The sequence below is a fragment of the Delphinapterus leucas genome, chromosome 21 (genome assembly GCF_059928025.1).
Source record: "Delphinapterus leucas isolate spDelLeu-1000000601 "Yukka" chromosome 21, BTC_Dleu_Yukka2, whole genome shotgun sequence".
NCBI classification, from domain to species: domain Eukaryota; kingdom Metazoa; phylum Chordata; class Mammalia; order Artiodactyla; family Monodontidae; genus Delphinapterus; species Delphinapterus leucas.
In genome coordinates this window covers 1,995,993-2,021,422 of record NC_143149.1, presented here as the reverse complement: position 1 = coordinate 2,021,422, position 25,430 = coordinate 1,995,993, and positions in this window count along the sequence as shown.

The window sequence follows — 25,430 nt, the reverse complement described above, 5'->3', positions numbered from 1 at the left end:
CAGATACCGAAGGAGGCTGGGCGGGCGGGGCTGGGAGCTGAGGCTCGGGCTTCGGTCGGAGCGCAGGGAGAGGACTGGGGTTGGCGGCGTGAACACAGCCTCCAGGGGTTACTGCGCCACGGCTGGCCGGGAGGGAGTCCGGGGAAAAGTCTGGAGCTGCCGAAGAGGAAAGCGACTTTTTCTTCCCTCTTTGTTTCCTGATGCGCGAGGAGAGGGTGTTCAGATCACCGCCTAAACGAGCTCCAGAGACGGGTGCGAGCCGCGGCTACCAGCGCGGACCCCAGAGACAGGCACGAGACGCTAAGGCTGCTGCTGCCGCCACCAAGAAGCCTGTGTGCGAGCACAGGTCACTCTCCACACCCCACTTCCGGGGAGCCTGTGCAGCCCGCCACTGCCGGGATCCCGGGATCCAGGGACAACTTCCCCGGGAGCACGCACGGCGCGCCTCAGGCTGGCGGAACGTCACGCCGGCCTCTGCCGCCGCAGGCCCGCCCCGCACTCCGTGCCCCTCCCTCCCCCCGGCCTGAGTGCGCCGGAGCCCCCGAATCAGCGGCTCCTTTAACCCCGTCCTGTCTGAGTGGGAACAGACGCCCTCAGGCGACCTGCATCAGAGGCAGGGCCAAATCCAAAGCTGAGCCCCGGGAGCTGTGCGAACAAAGAAGAGAAAGGGAAATCTCTCCCAGCAGCCTCAGGAGCAGCGGATTAAATCTCCACCATCAACTTGATGTACCTGCGTCTGTGGAATACATGAATAGACAACGAATCCTCCCAGAAGTGAGGAGGTGGACTTTGGGAGCAAGTGTAGCCTTGGGGGTTGCTTTCTGCATCTAATTTGTTTCTGATTTTATGTTTATCTTAGTTTAGCATTTAGAGTTTATTATCACTGGTAGATTTGTTTATTGATTTGGTTGCTCTCTTCCTTTTTTTCCTTTTATTTATAGATATATTTTTTTTTCCTTTTTCTCTTCTTATGAGTGTGTATGTATATGCTTCTTTGTGTGATTTTGTCTGTATAGCTTTGCTTTCACCATTTGTCCTAGGGTCCTGTCTGTTTTTTGTTTGTTTGTTTTTTTAGTATAGTTTTTTAGCACTTGTTATCATTGGTGGATTTGTATATTGGTTTGGTTGCTCTCTTCTTTCTTTTTTTTATTACTTATTAATTTTTAAAATTTTTAATACTATTTAAATTTTTTATTTTATTTTATTTTACTGTTTCTTTTTATCTCCCTTTTCTTCTGAGCCATGTGGCTTCCAGGGTCTTGGTGCTCTAGTCGGGTGTCAGGCCTGAGCCTCTGAGGTGGGAGAGCCAAGTTTAGGACATTGGTCCACCAGAGACCTTCTGGCTCCACATACTATCAATTTAAGAAAATTGAAATTGTATCAAGTATCTCTTCTGATCACAGTGCTATGAGACTGGATATCAATTACAGGAAAAAGTCTGTAAAAAATACAAACACTTGGAGGCTAAACAATACATGACTAAATAGCCAAGAGATCACTGAAGAAATCAAAGAGGAAATAAAAAAATACCTAGAAACAAGTGACACTGAAAACACAATTACCCAAAACCTATGGGATGCAGCAAAAGCAGTTCTAAGAGGGATGATTATAGCAATACAATCCTACCTCAGGAAACATCTCAAATAAACAACCTAACCTTACACCTAAAGCAGTTAGAGAAAGAATAAAAGAAAAAAAAAAGCAGAAAGAAAGAATAAAGTTCAGATCAGAAATAAATGAAAAAGAAATGAAGGAAATAATAGCAAAGATCAATAAAGCTAAAAGCTGGTTCTTTGAGAAGATAAACAAAATTGATAAGCCATTAACCAGACTCATCAAGAAAAGAAAGGAGAAGACTCAAATCAGTAGAATTAGAAATGAAAAAGGAGACGTAACAACTGACACTGCAGAGATTCAAAGGATCATGAGAGATTACTATATGCCAATAAAATGGACAACCTGGAAGAAAATGGACAAATTCTTAGAAAAGCACAACTTTCCAAGACTGAACCAGGAAGAAATAGAAAATATAAACAGACCAATCATAAGCACTGAAATTGAAACTGTGCCTAAAACTCTTCCAAGAAACAAAAGCCCAGGACCAGATGGCTTCACAGGTGAATTCTGTCAAACATTTAGAGAAGAGCTACCACCTGTTCTTCTCAAACTTTTCCAAAATACAGCAAAGGGAGGAACACTCCCAAACTCGTTCTACGAGGCCACCATCACCCTGATACCAAAACTAGACAGAGATGTCACAAAAAAGAAAACTACAGGCCAATATCACTGATGAACATAGATGCAAAAATCCTCAACAAAATACTTACAAACAGAATCCAACAGCACATTAAAAGGATCATACACCATGATCAAGTGGGGTTTATCCCAGGAATGCAAGGATTCTTCAGTATACACAAATCAATCAACGTGATACACCATATTAACAAACTGAAGGAGAAAAACCATATGATCATCTCAATAGATGCAGAGAAAGCTTACAACAAAATTCAACACCCATTTACGATAAAAACCCTTCAGAAAGTAGGCATAGAGGGAACTTACGTCAACAAAATAAAGGCCATATATGACAAACCCACAGCCAACATCCTTCTCAATGGTGAAAAACTGAAAACATTTCCTCTAAGATCAGGAACAAGACAAGGTTGCCCACTCTCACCACTCTTATTCAACATGGTTTGGGAAGTTTTAGTGACAGCAATCAGAGAAGAAAAAGAAATAAAAGGAATCCAAATCGGAAAAGAAGAAGTAAAGCTGTCACTGTTGCAGATGACATGATCCTATACATAGAGAATCCTAAAGATGCTACCAGAAAACTACTAGAGCTAATCAATGAATTTGGTAAAGTAGCAGGATACAAAATTAATGCACAGAAATCTCTGGCATTCCTATACACTAATGATGAAAAATCTGAAAGAGAAATTAAGGAAACACTTCTATTTACCACTGCAACAAAAAGAATAAAATACCTAGGAATAAACCGACCTAAACAGACAGAAGACCTGTATGCAGAAAACTATAAGACACTGATGAAAGAAATTAAAGATGATACAAACAGATGGAGAGATATACCACGTTCTTGGATTGGAAGAATCAACATTGTGAAAATAACTCTACTACCCAAAGCAATCTACAGATTCAATGCAATCCCTATCAAGCTACCACTGGCATTTTTCACAGAACTGGAACAAAAAATTTCACAATTTGTGTGGAAACACAAAAGAGCCCGAATAGCCAAAGCAATCTTGAGAAAGAAAAATGGAGCTGGAGGAATCAGGCTCCCTGACTTTATACCATACTACAAAGCTACAGTAATCAAGACAGCATGGTATTGGCACAGAAGCAGAAATATAGATCAATAGAACAGGACAGAAAGCCCAGAGATAAACCCACGCACGTATGGTCACCTTATCTTTGATAAAGGAGGCAAGAATATACAGTGGAGAAAAGACAGCCTCTTCAATAAGTGGTGCTGGGAAAACTGGACAGCTACATGTAAAAGAATGAAATTAGAACATTATCTGACACCATACACAAAAATAAACTCAAAATGGATTAAAGACCTAAATGTAAGGCCAGAAACTATCAAACTCTTAGAGGAAAACATAGGCAGAACACTCTATGACATAAATCACAGCAAGATTCTTTTTGACCTACCACCTAGAGAAATGGAAATAAAAACAAAAATAAACAAATGAGACCTAATGAAACTTAAAAGCTTTTGCACAGCAAAGGGAACCATAAACAAGATGAAAAGACAACCCTCAGAATGGGAGAAAATATATGCAAGTGAAACAGTGGACAAAGGGTTAATCTCCAAAATATGTAAGCAGCTTATGCAGCTTGATATCACAAAAACAACCAGCCCAATCCAGAAGTGGGCAGAAGATCTAAACAGACATTTCTCCAAAGAAGATACACAGATTGCCAACAAACACATGAAAGGATGCTCAACATCACTAATCATTAGAGAAATGCAAATCAAGACTACAATGAGGTATCACCTCACACCAGTCAGAATGGCCATCATCAAAAAATCTACAAAAATAAATGCTGGAGAGGGTGTGGAGAAAAGGGAACACTCTTGCACTGTTGGTGGGAATGTAAATTGATACAGCCACTATGGAGAACAGTATGGAGGTTCCTTAAAAAACTACAAATAGAACTACCATATGACTCAGCAATCCCACTACAGGGCATATACCCTGAGAAAACCATAATTCAAAGAGTCATGTACCACAATGTTCATTGCAGCTCTATTTACAATAGCCCAGGCATGGAAGCAACGTAAGTGTCCATCAACAGATGAATGGATAAAGAAGATGTGGCACATATATACAATGGAATATTACTCAGCCATGAAAAGAAATGAAATTGAGTTCTTTGTAGTGAGGTGGATGGACCTAGAGTCTGTCATACAGAGTGAAGTAAGTCAGAAAGAGAAAAACAAACACCGTATGCAAACACATATATATGGAATCTAAAAAAAAAAAAAAAAGGTCATGAAGAACCTGGGGGCAGGACAGGAATAAAGACGCAGATGTAGAGACTGGACTTGAGGATATGGGGAGGGGGAAGGGTAAGCTGTGACAAAGTGAGAGAGTGGCATGGACATATATACACTACTAAACATAAAATAGATAGCTAGTGGGAAACAGCCTCATAGCACAGGGAGATCAGCTCGGTGCTTTGTGACCACCTAGAGGGGTGGGATAGGGAGGGTGAGAGGGAGGGGATATGGGGATATATGTATATGTATGGCTGATTCACTTTGTTATAAAGCAGAAACTAACACACCATTGTAAAGCAATTATACTCCAATAAAGATGTTAAAAAAAAGACTGAGCAACATCATAGGGATGCATATTATATAGATACATATGTGTGTATATACATGTATGAAATGTATTTTTAAAATCATGAATGCGTCTTAAACAAGGTTGACACAACATTAATTTTAAGCAAAATTATGGCAATTTTTGTACTTAGAGATCAATTTCAAAATGTTGGAAGACAGACCTGTGTTTGAATCCTACCTCTGCCTACTGCTAGCTTAAGCAAATTTTTTTAACATGTTTATTGGAGTATAATTGATTTACAATGGTGTGTTAGTTTCTACTTTATAACAAAGTGAATCAGCCATACACATACATATATTCCCATATGTCCTCCCTCTTGCATCTCCCTCCCACCCTCCCTCTCTCACCCCAGATTCTTTTGTTTTATTGCTCTTTTTCTTAATGGAAGTATAGTTGATTTTCAATGTGTACTAATCTCTGCTGTACAGCAAAGTGACTCAGTTTTACACATATATGCATTCTTTTTTTGAATATTCTTTTTCATTACGGCTTATCCCAAGAGATTGGATATAATTCCCCGTGCTATACAGTAGGACCTTGTTATTTATCCAAGCAAATTCTTTAACCTTTGTTAGCCTCAGTTTTCTCATCTCTAAAATGGCACCATTAGTATCTACCTACTGAGATTAAGGATTGAGTAAAATAAGGACTAAAAGTGCTTAACTCAGCCTAGCAAAGAATAAGGTCTAAAATGTCATAGGTATTATAATTGTTAGAATATATATATATATTTTTCAATCCTGAAGAGACACTCAATAATATGACACCTCTGAGACTATCCGGAGCTTAAGAAACAGCTTGATATTAAAAAAGAAAAGGTCTCTTAAAGTTGGTTCTAAACTTTCTAGCTGCTCACAGCTTCCCTGTCTCGGTCCCAGTGCAGCTGTCTCCTTCTCTGATAATTTTTATAGCTGATAAACTCTGTGCCACATCTTTCTCTTTCCTCTGCTGCTGTCTTTGAATTTGGTCACAGCAGAAGGACACATCTGTTACATTTCTGGTTTTCCATGCCGCATGCGGTTTCTCACCAGATCCGGAGATCACAGTGGAAAAGCATGGGGCCCAGAGCTGAGACTCCTTCTTGGGAAGAGTCAGCAATTGCAAGCTTCTCTCCACCTGACCACCTCTATCCGCTCGTTGCGCGTTTGTATTAGTATATCTTTCTCGCTCCAAGTGGCTCCTCCAATGCCACTGTATTATTTTACAGATACATTTAATAACATCCTAACTTAACCTTCTTCAGATTGGAATGAATAGAGACCTAAACATTTTACCGAGCACTCTTAAACATAGTTGGCGTGTGAAATATTTCGGACACTGGCACTATGTAGAGAATAATGAACCCTACCTCCCACGCCCAATAATTGTTATGATATTACCACTCTCGCTTCACGTGGGCGCCTTCCCCCACTTATTCTTTTGCCAAAGCAAGTCCTAGACATCTTACCAATATTCTCCTACATACTGCCGTGTGATCCTAAAAAATAGAGATGTTTTCTTACATAACCACACTTAGCTAAATTTATAGTATATCCTAGTATCTTCTGATACGCAGCTCATATCCAATTTCTCCAGTTGTCCTAAAAATATCTCTTCATAGTCAGTCTGTTTGTTAAGGTCCGTAGGTTACATTTATTGCAGTGTTGAGTAAGTGTCCCTTCTCTCCTTTTTTCTCAGGCCATTGACTTTTCAAAGAAACCAGATCAGTTATTCTGTAAAAATTTCACACGTTTTGAATTTCTCTTCCTTGCTTGGTAGCGTTAACTTGTTTCGTTCCTCGCTTGTATTTCTTACAAATTGGAAAATAGCTCTGTTTTCTAGATTAAACCTAGGGTCAGCTTTTTTTGTGAATAATTACTTTACATTTTGAAAACTGAAGAATGTTTTAAGTCAGGGATAGTATCTGTTATCACAGAATCAAATTCATGAATACCAACCAGTAATAATTCAGTGTGTATGGTCACATGTACCTATGGCAATATGATCTTTACAATGGTGAAAGAAGTATGTGTGTGTATGTGTATATGTGTGTATGTGTGTAAATGTAAATAAGATATTTTTCCTTTCTATTTTTGGACGAATACATTGGCTCTTAACCTCATCCATGCCTACTTTTGAGGAGAAAGAAATAAAAAATTTTCCCCTCATGTTGTTCATTCGTTCAGTCATTCAGCATCATGCACTGAGTTTTGACTTTGGCTCAGGACCTGTGCTAACTGCTAAACACAAAAAGACAAATGAGACTTGTTCCTTAGCTATGAGAAAATTACAGTCATATGATAATGAAGCTTCTTATCATAGAACTTGTTTCCCAGGGGCCTAGAGCAGTAGGATTATATACCAACTGTGTTCTACAAAACAATGTAAAAAAAAAAAAGGACATTTCTGATAAAGCTTATTATACTTCTAGCTGTGTGTTGTGTAAACAGCATGGTAAAACAGTCAGTTGAAAAGGGGATGATTGATTGATTAAACCAACTGTTTGGTCTGTATTCCGTGACAAATATTTTTAGTATATATTCTGGTTCCTGGAACACTGTATTAGTAAATATTTGTTAGATGTATTATTGAATAAATTTTTCTTGTGTTGTAAGTTCAAGAGATATAATCTAAGAAAATTTAAGATAGACATATACTCTAAAATATCTGTTACTAAACTTTGCTTTATATTTGCATAAAATTAGCCTAAATCAGACGATCCAGTACAAGAACTGCACGTCAGTTAAGGAAAGTAGTATCAAGGTGGGCATTCCAGGAGTTTAAGTCTTAGTAAGAAAGAAAATCCTTATCCTCAATGAATTTTCAATTGGGTAGCACAAAATAAGCCAAGTACATTGAAAAATATGTAACGTTCTGTACTTCCCAAAGTTTTAACATAATCTAAAATACAGAAAATGTATGCTAAATATCATAACCTACGTAACGTGTAAACACAGATTTATTGTAGTATAAACAGGAAGAAGTAACAATCATTTAGAGTGATAAGAAGAGCTTCCTGAAAAGGTCTGAAGTAGAGATTCTTTGAAGCATAGATACAATTTCAGTGGGATAAATATTCTGGCATATTCAGGTGCTCGTGGTCTTCTCAGGAAATACTAGGTGTCTTAATTATACTGGAACATGCGGATCATGAAGGTACATCCTAAATAATGAGATGTTAATTGTCACCAGGGATCCTTTCTAAAAGACCTAAGTGGTTTTAGGAAGTAGGCAGTGTGGGACCATTAAAAATTTCCAAATTGGAGGTTAGTGCGTCAGAATCAGTAGTTTTGGTGAACTCGTCTGTAGGCAATTAAAAAAAAAAGTCATGGGAGCAATCAGGACCCTAGGTGGGGGGAGGGAGGGAGTTATAGGTTGCATCGTTCCTGGTCATCTTCTGGAGTAATTCAATGCAGGATTTGCAACCAATGCTTACAGGGTTCCTGTATCTCACAGGTAGCATCTGCTAATACCTCACAATCTACATCTTCGTGATACCTGTTAGAATCAGCCATTTTTACAGCTTCACCCTGAACCCATGGTTTTGCACTCGGCATCTGTATCCAGATCCCCCGTGTATCATGGTCAGCTGACTTACTACACAGCCCTCCTATCCGAGGAAGCAAGTGGTAGCTGAAATGGTAGCCCGTAGTTCACTCACCTGAGCCTTACCTGTGGCACAGGGCCTTGACCGTCTGTTAAAAGGCAGAACGTTTGTGAATTCATTCAAGTTGCTGAACGGGCCATCTGTGTGTCTGCCTGTCCTCCACAGATGCTCCATTCCTCCAGTGCTGGGGTCCTTTTAAATGTTATTTGTTAACACTATGTTGGGTCAACATCATGAGAACTGAAAATTAAACAAACAAAAAGCATGTTTGCTGCTGTGCTGCAGTCCGTGGGCTGCCAGTTTTGACCCCTGATTGAGAGACTTCAACCTAGGAAAAGTGTGAGGCAGAGAAATAATAAAATGTGTAGAGGAGCTGCTTAGAAAGTGAGTGAATAGAAGTCCATTTTGAAATATGTTAATAAAAAGAGCAAGTGGAAATGGCAAATAGGCCACTGGAAATGTATTCAGAGCTCTGGAAGAGAGAGAGAAACCTACAGAAATATAGTTAAGTGTCACAAGTATGAAGATTAGAGTTGCAACCATAGATAAGAAAATACAATCAACAAGGAAGAAAACGTATGCAGAGATGAATATACATTTTAGCACATTGGTTGTTTGCTAATATATAGTTCAGGAAAAGCAAAACTACTAGGAATTGGTAAGCAAAAATACAAACAATCAAAATCATGGTTTCTGGTCAGGCTGTTAAATGTTCATCACTATTTTCACACATCCTGACTTAAATCTCCTCTAATATGATTGTGTTAAATAAAAGATATAAGGCTTTGAGAAAGAACTGAAACTCATACTAACACAGTATTGCATTGTTAGGTATTTTCAGATCTACACACCAAACATCTTACTTGGCTGTGGACTATAGTATGTTTTTTAATTCAGCCTTTGGCTTAAGTTCACATTGTTTCTTTAGCATGAAAGCAAACTTTGAAAAAAGCAAAGGTTACCTTCATAACTTCACTTGTTTTTCAAAAGATAAGTATTTCAAATGTCTTGCAAGATAACTTTTATTCAAAATATATGTACAGCTTTTAATCCTTGAAATAAATATTTATAAAATTGAAATATGAGTAAAACAATTTAAATAAGAAAAATGTGAGAGTCTTGTTGAGTGTTTTCTATTTTTTTTTTAATAGTCCAAATCAACCATCTAACCAACCAAAAGGGTGTAAGGTGGAAAAAAAAAAGTATCCTTTTTTCCTCCATTTTCTTCTTTTGAGTACCTTTGGGGGAAAAAAGGGATTTGAAGACAAATGGGCATTTTTGCTCCAAGAAATGAACACTTTTCCTTGCTTCTTTTGATTAATGAATTCAAGAGAAAGGCCTACAGTACCAAAATGTGAATCAATTTAAATCATGGAGCATCAACTTTCTGGGTTTGGTTACAACCACTTGCAGTGTTGTGTGTTACCACTGGGAGGTAGGATTGCTAAAGAAAAAAAGGGATTTTAGTTAATTATTTACATTTTGCTGAGATATCCTAATCTTTTTAAAACTTTATTTTTTAGAGGAGTTTTAGGTTCACTGAAGACTTGAGAGGAAGGTACAGGTATTTCCCATATATCACCTGTTACCACACATGTATTGCCTTCCCCCATTATTAAGATCCTCTACCAGCGTGGAACTGGAGTGACAGTTGACGTACCTACAGTGATACATCCACATTAGGGTTCACTCTTGGTGTTTTACATTATACGGCTTTGGGCAAATGTATAATGACATGTCTCCATCATTACAGTATCCTACAGAGTAGTTTCATTGTCCTAAAAATCCTTTGTGTTTTGCCTGTTCATCCCACTTTTTATCCCCAATCCCTGGAAACCACTGATCTCTTACCTCATAGTTTTGCCTTTTCCAAAACATCATATAGCTGGGATCATACAGGGTGTCACATTTTCAGGTCGGCTTCTTTCACTTAGCAGAATGCCTTTAAGTTCCTCCATGTCTTTTCATGGCTTGATAGCTCATTTCTTTTTAGCACTAAGTAGTTTTCTGCTGTCTCAATGTACCGCAGTTTATTTATCCATTCATCTACTCAAGGACATCTTGGTTGCTTCCAGTTTTTGGCATTTATGAACAAAACTGCTATAAACATGCACATGCAGTCTTTTTATGTAGACATAAGTTTTCAACTCCTTTGAGTAAATACCAATGATCATAACTGTTGGATCACGTGATACGAGTATGTTTAGTTTTGTAAGAAACCACCAAACAGTCTTCCAAAGTTGCTGAACCATTTTGCGTTCCCACCAACAAAGTATGAAGGTTGCTGTTACTTCAGGTCCTCACCAGAGTTTGGTGTTGTCATTGTTCTGGATTTTGGCCATTCTATTACGTATGCGGTGGTATTTCATTGTTACTGTAATTTGCATTTCCCTGATGACTTGTGATGCAGAGCATGTTTTTATATGCTTATTTGCCATCTGTATATCTTCTGTGGTTAGGTGTCTCTTAAAGTCTTTGGCTCACTTTTTAATTGATTTGTTTTCTTATTGAGATATGAGTCCTTTGTATATTTTGGTAACAGTCCTTTATCAGATGTGTTGTTTACAAATATTTTCTCCCAGTCTGTGGTTTCTCATCTTCTCATTTTCCTGATACTGTCTTTCACAGAAGTTTTAATTTTAATTAAGTCCCACTTATCAATTATTTCTTTTGTCAATCATGCCTTGGTGTTACACTGAAAAGGTCATTGCCATAGTCAAGGTCATCTTGATTTTCTCCTATGTTATTTTCTAGGATTTTTATAGTTTTGTGTTTTACATTTAGGACCATAACCCATTTTGAATTAATTTTTGTGAAGGGTGTAAGGTGTGTCTAGATACTTCTTTTTTTTTTTTTGCCTATGAATGTCCCGTTGTTCTAGCACCATTTGTTGAAAAGACTGTTGCTTTGTCAAAAATCAGTTGACTGTATTCATGTGGGTATATTTCTGGGCCCTCTATTCTGTCCCATACAAATATTTCTTAGAAAATCAGCTCTTAATTTCATGGTCTTAAATATTTGTCATAGTGTTTTGCTATTTAAAAGGATAAACAGCATTCCACATCAATTAAGGAAAATAATATTAAGATGTGTATTATACAAGTTGTTGTTTTTTGTTTTTTTTTTTTGCGTTACACGGGCCTCTCACTGTTGTGGCCTCTCCCGTTGCAGAGCACAGGCTCCGGACGCGCAGGCTCAGCAGCCATGGCTCACGGGCCCAGCCGCTCCGCGGCATGTGGGGTCTTCCCAGACCGGGCCACGAACCCGCGTCCCCTGCATCGGCAGGCAGACTCCCAACCACTGCGCCACCAGGGAAGCCCTGTTATACAAGTTTGAGTAGTTAAATAGTATAAGTCAGTTTGTAGTGTGGAATATCAAGTGAGTTTTGATAAATGAAGTAATACTGAAAGTGGATCTTGAAGGGCAAGTAAAAATTCACATTCATTTCATTCATTCATCAAAAATTTGCTGAACCCCTCCAAATATTAAACGTTAGATGAATTACTAAGGATACCACTGTCAGTCAAACGGGTCGAGTCCCTGTCCCCGTAAAGCTTACATTCATGAACAAGAAGCAGACAATAAATAAGTTACATATGATGTTAGGTGTTGATAAGGACCATAGAGAACAAACTACCCGCTATTCACATAAATAGTTGTGGACATAATGGTGTTTTATAAAGGGTGATCTGGAAGGCTCTCTGAGGAGGTGATACTGAGAGGAGAGAGGAAACCTGCAAATAGGGATGGGCATTCCAGGCAGAGAAAGCTGCAAAGGTCAAGGCCATGAGACAGGAACATACTTGATATTTTTGAGGAAAAATGTGGAGGTCGGTAAACTATGGTGAAGTAAATGAATGATTGAATGAATGAATAAATGGAAGAAGGGGTAGGAAATGTAGTCAGAGCCGTAACCTAGGGCCAGATCCATAGGGTCTTAACTGAGAAGACTACTGCTTAAGGGTGGTTTAAGAAAAAGGGCGAGGGTAGGGAGATTTGTAAACAGGCATAATAATGGTATGTTTGAAGGTTTTCAAGCAGTTTTTATGACTGTTGCAGTAAAGGAAAGGATAAAGAAATAATAATGTGTAGATTTTAAACAGCTTTAGAGGGGGAGCCACGCAAAGAGTTTGAGCTGAAATATGAAGTGTCACATTTGATTTTGCAGGATTACTGTTAGCAGAATGGAGAATCAGTTCAAGGGGCAAGCCTGGATACCAGGAAACCAGCTGGGAGACCATTATAGTAAATAAATGATCCGAGTTGGGACAGAAAGGTGACATTAAACAGTGTTAAACAGTATAATCTTCTGATCAGCGAAACCACATTGTAAGGTTCTAACCGGCAAAAACATGAATTTCTTAGTATCAGTACCTCACATATAAAAAGTGATCAATATATACTTGAAGAAAACAGTTGGTTTCATTTGAAATGTGTATTAAATAAAAATAAAGATGGTGAGACCCGTACGTAATCACAGAGAAATGGTACAGCTGTAGGAAAAAAAAATAAAATGTAAGTTTCTGTTAAAATATACACATTGATAGATGAAGAAAATTCTAAGACATTGGGAAAGAGTATACTAGCATGATTTCTACCAAAATTGGTTCAACTTGACAATAAATGAATGTACTGAAATTTGTGTTGTCTTGAAACAGAAGAATTCTGACACCTTAGCGGTCAGTGTTCAAGGTAATAGGGGAAATAAAATTTTGGTTAGTTGGATCAAGTATAATGCTAATGAAGACTTAGGAAGAAACCCTGCTAGTCCTTGTAATTCATCAAATAGTTCTACATAACTTGATGCCTTTATACAAGGCCTTTTCCATCCCCTCAGGAAGAGTAAAAATCATTTGGAAACATTTCATGGAAGGGTAACACAAACAATTAAGGTGTAATATGGCTAAATGATAGTTTAAAAACACTTAAAAGTCTTAATTGAAATGCGAATACTTCTAAGACTGGCTTGAGGTAGTAGAAGAATTACTTAGATTAATGTGAGTAAAATAAGAGATAATGACATGAAATTAAGTAAATCAGGCTGACCCTAGAGTTTGTGGATCATCAAACATACAAATAACAAGGTTAAAATCACTATTTCTTTGGAAGGTTTAAGTATAAAGATTTACTACTGAATGTTCTGGGGGGGAATCCTTTAGCATATAAAATAATAAGCATATTTAAACTCTTAAAATTATCCCTCCAAGTGACACAATACAGAAATGTTTATATTTAAATATGAATATTTTCCTTTAGTAGTTTATTGGTGAGACAACTTGAATCATTGGTATGTGAGTTTAAAATGCTCAGGAACTCAAGGTTGCTAATAACCTCGAGTCAGAAGTATGCCTCACATCATCCATGTCAAAAGAAAGAAATCAAAGCAAAACAAGCTACTGAACAGATGGGAAAATAATGAACATTTGCATCTGGGGTTTCTAATGTTTTTCATGAACTTAGTCCAGTCTCTTATTTCATTTAGAAATTGTTATAGGGGTGACTAGATGAATAGACGTCAGAGAAAAGAGGAAGTCTGAAGTAGTTAGTTCTCCATAGGAGAAACTTAGTAACACTGTATTATGGGTTTATGGGTGAGTTCTTTATAATGAACACCACTAACATTTTGAACATGAACAAAAATTGTGTGTGTGTGTGTGTGTGTATATATGTGTGTGTCTCATTTATTTTTAAGCAAAGAGATGTTGTACATACTTATACTGGCTTGATTGTAGACTCACGTGGTAAGGAATTACTCTGATCAAACCTGGCTTACTCTCATCACCCTTTACAGAAGACCCAGCAGCCGAACCTCTACCATCTAGGTGGGAAAACAAAACAAAACAATTTCTCTAAACTACTTTTTGAAAACCAGACCAGCAGAAGTGTGGATGTCCCAGAACACAACTCTGCACATTTGGCAATTAGGCTTCTGACCCCTTTACTCCAACTGCAGCAAAATATCTAAATTCTCTGCTACCTCTCCTCAAATGCTTGCTAATTTCAAGCCCCTCATAGGCAGACTGAGATGCCGAATTCTCTCCTGTTTCTCCTAATCTTAAATATAAACAGATAAATAAAAACCAGACATTTGAGGGAAGACTGAAGAACAAAAGAAAACAAAACAAACAACAACAAAAATGATTAACCACAAAGAAACTGACTCCAGAGGAAGGAGAAATAATAAAAAGAGCACAAGATAACTTAAAAGATAATGTGTCAAGAATTTTGACGGGTCTGAGATTTTATCCTACTCACCTTGACTGGTCTGTCATGGTTTTGTGGATGCTGAAAGAGACATGAGACTTCTGAGTCAGAGGTAAAGGACTGTTAATTACTCACAACAATAGCTGTGGACAGAATATTCACATTTTTTTCACCAATTCCTTAAGCCTTTATCCCCAGAAGTTGATGCAAATACTGCCAAGTGATGCCTTCCCATATAATGGGTTGAGTTATAGGAGAGAAACTCTGGTCTTGGGAGTTTTTACAATGGGCAATAAGTCTGCTTGACATTTGCATCAGAGTAAATCAACATTATCTTTATTATACTAGACAGTAAACAGACCTTCCCTTTGTTCCAAAGGTAGACTATATCTTCCACAGCTTTTTGCTATACAAACGTTCTTGAAAAGATAATGTGGAGTGAAGGATGCCCACACTTCCACTTACAGGATGTGCAGAAATGTGAAACTCTTTGAAAACAACCTAAGAGAAATGTGAAAATGTGGCGTATGCACAAGACTAAAGAAGGATGCTCTGAAAAGTGGACAGTCAGAAAAGAAGAAATTTGTTTAGAGTTTAAAAATAATTGATTTTTAAAAAAATGGTGCAAGTGGCAGAAAATTGAGTTCCCCAGAATGTAGTGTAGCATGATTTTTAAAAAAGACAACATGAGGTCAATATGAAACTATAAGATACCTAAGGGTCAGTCCTGTAAATCCAACGTTCAACTGATACAAGTTCCAGAAAGAACTACAGAGAAAACAAAAGTACAAAAATTATCAGAGAAATGATACAAGAAAACTTTTCCAGAGAAAGAAAGATGGATGACTTTAAATCCTCCCATCAAATGGAGAGACTAAAAACGTCCCAGCTGAAATGCATAATAGTGCAATTTTAGAGTATAAAGAAAGGTGCAAAATATAATAATAAAACAAAGTGCCTGGAAATTTCAGGAAGAAGAAAAGCTATTCAAATAGTCATGGTCCAACTATGAAATGAATAAGATTAAATTAGAAAAGGAAGTCACTGAGTTTAAAGGAATATAATGAAATGGATATCAAACAGAATGAATGAGAATCTGAAAGATAATAGTAACATGGTATTTCTTATCCCAACAAGAAATTTTATACTTTAAAAAATAATATATACATAATAAATACATAAATTAATAAAACTATGCCAGTAATTCATGGTCAAACATGAGGGAAATTTATTTTGAGTGACTTCCAGAGAAGTGAGGGGAATCCGTTTGAGCTGTCTCTGTGGAAGGGCAGAAAGGTCCTGACTGTTTTGCCATAGAGAAGGACATCTTAGCCCTTAACTGGCTTTTGTAGTGTACAGTATCCTCATAATGAAAATGGTATCAGTGCTGCTAAGTGATTTTCAGTATTTGAGTCAATTTGTAACAAATAATGTGACTGTTAAATATAAAGCAGTGCGAATGTTATCAACCATTAAAATATAAAATTAAGGGCAGCTGACGCACATGGGAAGGAGAGGTAGAAGGAAAACCAGGAGCCCTAATAATTTCTGCATCTCACAAAGTGTAAGCTTGATTACCTAAGACACAATTTTAATTGTATTCTGAAAAGCCTAACAGTAAACACAAATTGAATTAAAATAGCAACATAAAAATGAGTGGGTGGTAGGAAAGAAGAAAAGGAAATCAGCTAATTCTCATCTATCATAGCAGAAACATATATATATATATATATATATATATATATATCATGATTAATATTAATGAATCAAAAAATTACCCAGAGATACGGAAGTAACTACCAGAGGAACTAAAAGGAAAAAATAGTTAAAAGTGTTTGCCTCTGGGAAGCAGCCCTGGGGATGGGTAAGGATACAGCAGGGACCATTATTTTTCATTATACTTCTGTACAACTATTATTAAAATTCCTATGTGTAACAGTATATTAACATTGTAAAGTTATTCATTCTGTATGAACTTTTTTAAAAGGCAGGCAATCTTAATTATAGTATTTCCCTTATGTGTTGGAATGAGGTCATGCTTTCAAAATCAGAATCATAAAGGCCTAGAAATTTTGAAACTCTAGTTATATTTTAATTTGAATATAGTTTCACTGATTTTTTTGAGAAAGACGGTAATATATTTGAGCCATGCAGTTTGTACTATGAGAACAGTATGCTCTTAGTAATCTAATACATTTCTTCAGATTGGTAGTAATTTAGGATTTATTTTCTAAAATGAACTTTTGGTTCACTTCCTTTTCTCTGGTAATAAGATGTTATTACTTAAACTGTTAATGGATATAATTTTATAAGTATTTACTGAGAACATAAGCCTGTTTTTACATTTCTTCATTGCCTTCCAAAACTGCATTCTTTTTTTTTTTTTTCCTTGAAACTTTTATTGCAGCCTATTAGTTTCAGCAACTTTTATAATGGGATTATTCATACTAATCCAAAGGGCAATTTACACTTAACCTGTTTTAACAGAATTCCCTAAGCAGGATGTCTCAGCAATTCATTTACAATTCTTACCACAGACAACAGAGTACGGCTTGTCTTCAGGATTGGCTTTATGAATTGTAACCACAGGAGAAGACAGTAAGGGTTTTGCGTTCACTGCATCTTGGCAGAGGGATTATACCTCAAGCAGCTTTCCCTGGAGTCTAGTCAAGTAGAATCAGGGGTGAAGAGATTACTGACCTTTTTCTACTGAGCTGCCATGAACCTCATGCAAAGAAGCCCTTTGCTGAGGAAGGGCAAGAAATGACTTCAGTGTCTTTTCCTGATCTATAAAGAAGTCTCTCTCTCTCTGTCGATTTTTTCTTACTCTCTTTTTCTCTGTCTCCTCTCTGTCTATCTTTCCCCGTGAGAGACAGACAGACACAGAAATTCTGTGGGGCATTGATAGAACATATTGGGGGAAAACACAGAGTATTCTTCAAAAATCCTGGTCTGAGTGACAGAACTGTTGGGCATTATTCTACAACTACCACGTTAAGGTGCATTTCTTCAAGAAGCACCCAAATCCTATAGTGGGAGCAGTGTTGCCTATTTCTCAAAGGACTTGGGACTTGGATTGAAAATCAACTAGAGAAAACAAATGAATCTGTGAGATCTTGATGTAATTACAGGCACATAATAAACATAATCCTTGGAACCACAGTAAAACAAATGTTAATAAAACAGGATACTTCGAGGCATTAGGCCCTTAATTCCTATGGATGATTGATGGATAATACTTTTCAATGTCAACTTTAACATTTGATCTTAATTTTGAGCCTGTTTAGAAATAGAAAGCTGAAATCTAGACCTTCCTTATCAGAGAATGAACTCGTTTGAGAAATGCTTTATACCTGTTTTGTGCAACTTCTTAAAATCGTCTCTAAACTGAACACTTAATATTCTAAAGTTCCAAATAAGAACACTCAGGTCAGGCTGCAGTCTCAAACACCATGTAGAGATTTCTCCTGTTCATTTTTTGAAGAAAAGTTCTTTGTTGTCTTACATTTTATATATACTGTATATTATATATACTTATCTCCTATATAAAATATAATAATGTATATAAATGTTTAAGATTTCACACCTAGTTTGAATTTTAAAGACATTTTTCTCAATTACTTTGTTTCTCAAGTTCTAGGAAATTTGAAACAGAAAAACAGTTTTCAAATGAAAATACCACAGAAAAAGCTAATGCATGTAAATGTGTGTCATAGTCCTTGACTTATAGTATGTACTTAGTAAACGTATTATTTTCAAATTTCAGTTTAGAAGAAATAATTTTCCTTTCAGTACTCACTGTAACTAAGGAAATGATTTGTGCCCAAAGTAGGCAGGGTGAATATTTTTTGTTTTTGAGACATGGGACTTACTACAAGAATGGAGGTTTAGAGAACAGTAGAAGTAAATATTTTTTTCAGAAAATACATTGATAATATGCTCTCCAATGTCTATTAAAATTATATAATGTTTGTGGCCTAATGAGGCTAATCTGTGGATAGATTTTCTGTCTCATTTACTTTATATATATATATATATATATATATAAAATCAAAAGTAACTGAAACAATATCTTGATACTTTATTACAACTTCTTTCATGACCACCCAATTCCATATGTAAATTACTTCAAACTTCTAGATATTTGAATGCCACACAGTAGATGCTTTCACGTATATTGACATATTCAAATTGCTCTTTTCACACAGAAGTGACCTTTGTCGTTGAACAGATATTTTGAGGCTGTCGCATGCTTGGGGGACATGGTCCCTCCAATGTGACAGACAACAAAAGGAGTTTCCTCACCTGTAAGGGAAGAGTTAGGTGGCAGAGACAGACAGAGGCAGAGACTGCCTGGGACAGAGGCTGAGCCTGACCCCTTTCTCTGCACCCGAAGTCCTGCCCTAGGGATCTAACAGTCCAGCCAGCAGTCTCCATGATTCCAGGCTGCCTCAGCCCCTACAGGCTTGAGGGAAAGAAGGTGCTTGAATTATGTTCTCTATTTCCCATTTCCCAGGGAACATCAGGGAAAGTTCTCATCTGCCCCCTCCTGGGAAGGTGTTGCTAATCTTCAACTGCAAAAATTAGTGACTGTGTAATAATTACTTTCCCATAAATTTAATAAGGATATTAATTTTTGTATGTCAGACATTTATACATTAGACCTTCAAAGCATTTTCAGAAGTGCCTTAGGAAAGTGAAGCACTGCTTTTAAAAAGCTGTTATTAAATTTTGTGTATGGGTAAAAGACATTAAATATTAGAAGTTGATTTTCAGTCTTAGAACAGTATTTGGGGTGATCTCACTTGGCGTTTGATATTCCCACGTATGAAGAGATCTAAGACTATTCACGTATATTGACTGTCATAGAAATGTCAATAGAATGATCTGCTAATGGAAGAAATAACCTCATTTTTCTGTTATAAATGAAAAGACAAAAAATTCACACTCAAACTAGAGTGAAAGATTTTCATCTCACCTCCTATAAAAGGAATGCCAAGCCAACAGGAGCCAAAGTCCCCAGAGATTCTTATACCAGCCAGCTTCTTGGTTTTAAAATGATCACAATTATAGTTAAAACACGGGTTCCTATTACCTACAAAATATCTGACGTTACATACCTCACTTTACCCAAATAGAAACCACATCCCTTTGTATGTATCAGAATCTATCTCTTCTGTTTATATATCTGTCTGTCCAATACCAACAGAGGGAGACTATTTTAAGTTCTTTTTTTTCTTTTTTTTTCTGCGGTACGCTGGCCTCTCACTGTTGTGGCCTCTCCCGTTTCGGAGCACAGGCTCCGGACGCGCAGGCTCAGCGGCCATGGCTCACGGGCCCAGCCGCTCCGTGGCATGTGGGATCCTCCCGGACCGGGGCACGAACCCGTGTCCCCTGCATCGGCAGGCGGACTCTCAACCACTGCGCCACCAGGGAAGCCCTTAAGTTCTTTCTGAGATATAAAAGTAAGAAAACTATTCTCAGGAACTGAGGAAAACACATTAATTTATGCCTTGGAGGAAAACTTCCTTGGATGAGTGAGTAGGAAAAGCAGAAATTAGCTGAAACAGGTCCCTCGGAAACTTTTGTCAAGTTTTAACTACACCACATAAAGCTACTTTGAAACCCATAACTATATCCTCCTCTCTGCTCTGTGGACACCTTCATCTAACTGCTCCTTCTAACAGGAATGTTTAAAGTCTCTCGTAAGTAACGATCATATCTGTTCATACTTCTGATCAGGTGAATTTGAACACCAACTCTATTATTTTCTACCTGTTCATGAAGCTAAACCATCTATTACACTTTCTCGCCCCTAAAACTACTAGAAATAATGCCAGAATGTAATGAAATTACTAAATTTTTTAAAACATCCCATTTTACATAAGGAAAAGCAAATTCATTCTCTGTCTATCATATTCAGGGCCAGAAAGAATGGTGTGATTCAGCCCCTCCTCACTGGGCAGTTGTCCAGGTGTGAGCGTTGCTGAAGTCTTTTTAAAAATTCAGTTTTAATGCAACACGCTGCTAGAGATGCACCACGAAATTTGTTCTTTAACATTTGCCTGCAGGATCATGACCCCTAATGTCTTTACCAGGCTGATAACTTCTGGGCAGCAGAGTTAGCCTGCATTCATGAAATCTCTGAGCAGATGAACTGCTGGAGGGGAGGAATGCCAGTGTCCTGTGAGAACCGTCACCGGTGAACGCTGTTGGCTTGTGAATTATTCCAAGTACGTTAAGAGAAACTAATGACACCTTTGTTAGCTAATGTATTTCACCTGCAAAGGGAACCCTTGCATTCTGAATAGGTTTGGGCAGCCAGGGGGAAAAAAAAAGCAGCTGTATGCTCCCCGATTTCTTGTATACCATTTACACAATTTGGTTAGCCTTCTCTCTGGGAAATTCATCTCGTCAGTGTAAGTTACCATAGCTCAGTCATTTGCTTTTTGTTTCCCCTCTTTAAGCAGTAGAGATTTCATACCCCAGCTCCCTCTATGTTTCTCGGTACTAGAGTAAGATACAGAAGCCTTTATAAAATGAAGCGTTTGTCAAGGGAGGTGGGGTCGAGGGTGCTTTTTTATGGCAATACCAAACTTTTTCAAGCATTTAACTAGTCTTTGTGATGATAAAGGACTGCACGATTTTCCCGTCAAGGCACTGTAGTATACTGTACTCAGATACTTTCAGCCTGCAGAGGAGCCGTCTGAATTTGCATATTAAGGTTTTAGCTGTTTAAAGTTGCAGCATTTGGGTCCTTTACCTAATTTCATATGGAGTTAAACTGCTTCTCTAAGAGCAGCATCAAGAGAAAGAAAGAAATGTGAATGGAATCCATCCGCTATAAAGTTGGCCCTGGCATTGGGGTCACAGCTTTTGTTGCCGTGTTTGTCCTCTGGGATTTTTGTCATCTGTCATCTGGGATCCCACAGCTTTTTGGGAATCTCCATTCCCACCAACCTTCTGAGAATCGCCTGTGCGACTCTTATCTTGAGTACAGAGGTGGAGAGATGGAACTTTCAGAATACCATAGATGTCTCTTATTCTCCTGTTCTCAGTGTGTTACTGTTATGTGTTGCTAGTTTAATTAACCAAACCTCTGAAAATCTGCCCTCTTTCCTATTAGCGGTCTGGTTGGCGCATTGCCATTCCTCTTTTTGGAGGGATTACCCCACACACCGTGCAGCCTCAGCTTCTTTTTTCTTGCAGTCTGCCCCCTACCATTACTACTTCCGGTCATATGGATGATATGACTCCGTCTGTTTTACCAATCCTGTCTGGGATTTTTTAATCTAAATGATTGACGTCTGGTTCCTGAACCATCTGCAGAAGGAGTGATGAATACCTTGGGGTCTGTCCCTTTCCACCCTTTTACTCTCAGTCATAATTACCTGAGGTCCATGGTGGATTGAGTCTCGCTGCAGACAGGCGTCGAGTATCAGGCAGGCATCGGGAGATCTGGTACAGCTCTTCTATTTATATGTTTTTGCTCTAATACAAAAGAACTCGCTCAACTTTTCTGCTCCTTCCTCTGGAGAAAAAGAAAACTGGAAGGGTTGGTTATTTTCTACCCTAGTTTGGGTTTAGGAAGACGAGGCATTTCTCATTGCTAGCAATTGTCATGGCTTTTTAACCCGTCCTTTCCTTCTGTCAGCCCATCACAGGCAGAATGTGCAGTCAGCAGTGGGGGGGGAGCAGGGATTTGGGGAATCAGAGCAATCTGCCTCATCTGGCCTTGAGTAGGGGAAGCACCACGGTGTCTCATTAAAAGGTCCTCTCCTCTCCTTCGGGTTTCGTGCAGTAGCGCAGAGGCAGATTGGCTATATTAGCAAAGCTCTTCTGCTTGTGGCTAGCGTAAACAGATCTTACCTGGATGTACATGTTCACTGTTTCTCTGATTGTTGGCATTTCCAGAGTGGTTGCAGCTGCTCCCAAGGCGGCTGCAAAACACCTTCTAACTAAGAACACTGGTGCTTCCCTGCTGTAAGCAACTGGGGAGGACTGTGGATTCATCGCTGTACTCTGACACTGTAGAAATACAGAGGAAAAGGGAGTGCTTCTTTCCTAGGATCCCACTTCGGGATGCTGCAGCCAAGACACAGCTGGATACATATTAAAGTCGTTTTCCTGATTAACGCAGTGAAAGTGGTTTCCAAGTAAAGATCCTATTCAAATTGTTCACAACATTTGTTCCCTTCTAGGGGTACGTGTCTTTAGTTGCTCAGTTAGATTGGTTTGCATTTAAATGTCGATGACAAACATTTCTTGTATTATACAGGCTGCGCAAGGTGATGGATTTTAGTAGTTATATGTGTACACCTGACAGGTAGCTCACTCTTCAGGGTACTTACTGGTTCTTTAGTTACTCTTTTTTCATCTCAACTTACACACACATTTAAAAATTATAATGACAATTTATTCATTTTAATAATTAGTCCTTATAGACGAAGCTTTAAGTTTAGTCTCTTGGACTGTCTCTTTATGCATTTCTCTTTTCTGAAATACAACTTCCCTTCCCTCCTGTATGTCACATTTCTATTTCTAACTCTGAAAATTACCTATGATTCTTTCATTATATATTTTTGAAATACAGTCAGGTAAGGCAAACACATCTTACCCCCAAGAGTTCTGGGTAATTTTTTCCCCCTCTTTATATTAGAATGAAACCCTAACACCAGCACCAAGGTAAGACGGATATGGCCTTGGATATCTTTTATCGCTTTAAGCATTTTACTGGCATCTGACAACACAAAACACCAATATGAACCTCATATGTCCTTTAGATCTATCATGCGTTTGCCCTTTTTGCTTATGGCTTTCATTTTTGTTCTTTCAGAAAGCTCTACTTACTTAAGAGAGTACAGAGGCTACTGAGAAAGTAGTTTATCTCAGTAGAGTTAACCATGAAAAACAACCAACTGAAAAAACACCTTAGACACCAATGGGGTACCAGTTGCACCCCTCCCCACGCCTCACTGGTGTGGACATGAATGCTGAGAGTCAACTGGCATTCAGATGTTTTTTACTGGAACAGGTATGGTTGTTGATGCACGTGACAAGCACACAGTAGGTGCTTTAATTGATCCATCGATACATGTATTGAGCTCTTATATTTAATGCATCTTGTCAGAGTTGATCATTTGGTGGGTATTTGTGGGCTTCCCATGTGCTCATTGCCATAGAGACGACTTTGTTTCCTCATCCCATCTCTACCCCATAGGGATGCACTTCTCTGAAACCATAATATTATGTTAAGAAGTTGAAATATATCCTAAAGTAATCATAGATTCGGGGCCCAAATATCTCATAATTAGAGCTTCAGCTCCTCAGAAAGGGGACAAAATAACACATTGTCTTTATTGCTATGATTTCTATTAGCTAAGTTTAAACGTGTCTGTTGCGTTTTAAGAAATCGTATGTAAAACATGATTTCTGTCTTTTATGTTGACTTTAGTTTTCGAAGTAGATATCTTTTATTAAGCTAGTAACAACTGTATGTTAGATGTCATCTGATAGCCTAGGGGAATGACAGGTGGCCAGTACTGGAGTTCACATCTCATTATTCTTTGGCTCTACATTCAAACAGGGTTATATCTAAAACTGACACAGTGGTTGATCAGTGACCCAATGAAATGAGCTGTTGAACACAGAATTCCTGTTCATAGGAGCTATGTGTAGAATTCATGATGTGAATGATTACAAATAGTATCCTTGCTGTCTGGGTCAGACAGGAGGCCAGCACTTAATGGTCCATGGAGATTTAACTACCCATATTGGCAGGGATGCTCCTTGTAGGGCAAACATGGGGCCCGGTAATGGGAATCATTTGGAACTTGCATCTCCATCACCTCTCTGCCTGCTGTGGCAGCGAATCGGTTTATATTATGAATCCTAGCTCCGTATTCACTAGCAGGGACTTTTTTCTCTCAGTTTTGTGAAAGTATATGGGTGCTTATAAAATAGTGACTTAAACGCATATTTTGTTTGCATTAAGTGATAATATGCTTGTACTTCATCTGCCATAACTATAAATGGAGAGATGGCTGACAACTACAGCTAATCTCTTTATTCATAATAGTTACAATACCTACCATTCAGAAGTTACTGAATAGGCACTTGGCATCATTTACTTTGTAAGTGCCTTTAAGTATGGTTTTAAGAATCTAATACAATTTTTAGGTACTTCACAACAATTTTATGTGGTCGATATTAAACATATTTTATAGAGGAGAAAACTTTGACAATTAGAATCAATAAAAACCTCATCAGGTCTGGACAAATGAGTTGAAGCTAAGGAGATAAGTTTTAGAGTGGATAAAAGCAATGACCTTGCATAGAAAGCCCTACAATTAGCTTTTTAAAAGGCAGCTACAACAGCACGGGATTATGAAGTGAATAAGTTGTGTGCGAAGCTTCCCCATCTCAGCTGCGTTTCCAACAAAGAGCAGCCACAAGTACGTATTGTCCACCACGCGCTAAGCATCCTTGGATTTAGGGGCTGCCACGGCAAACAAGAGAGACAACATCTCTGCCTTGAAGGATCTAACGTCCTAATGGAAGGAAACAGATATTAACCTTGTACACAAATGTATAAAGCAATTTAAGCTAGGGGTAAGCGGTATGAATAAATTATAACGGGGCCATGTACAAGATGGGCTGGGATGTGGGGGTAGTTTACCACCTCATGTAGGACAGTCTGAGAGCCGCCATTTGAGCTGAGATTGAATGATGAGGAGATCAGAGGAAAATCTGTGGGGAAAGTA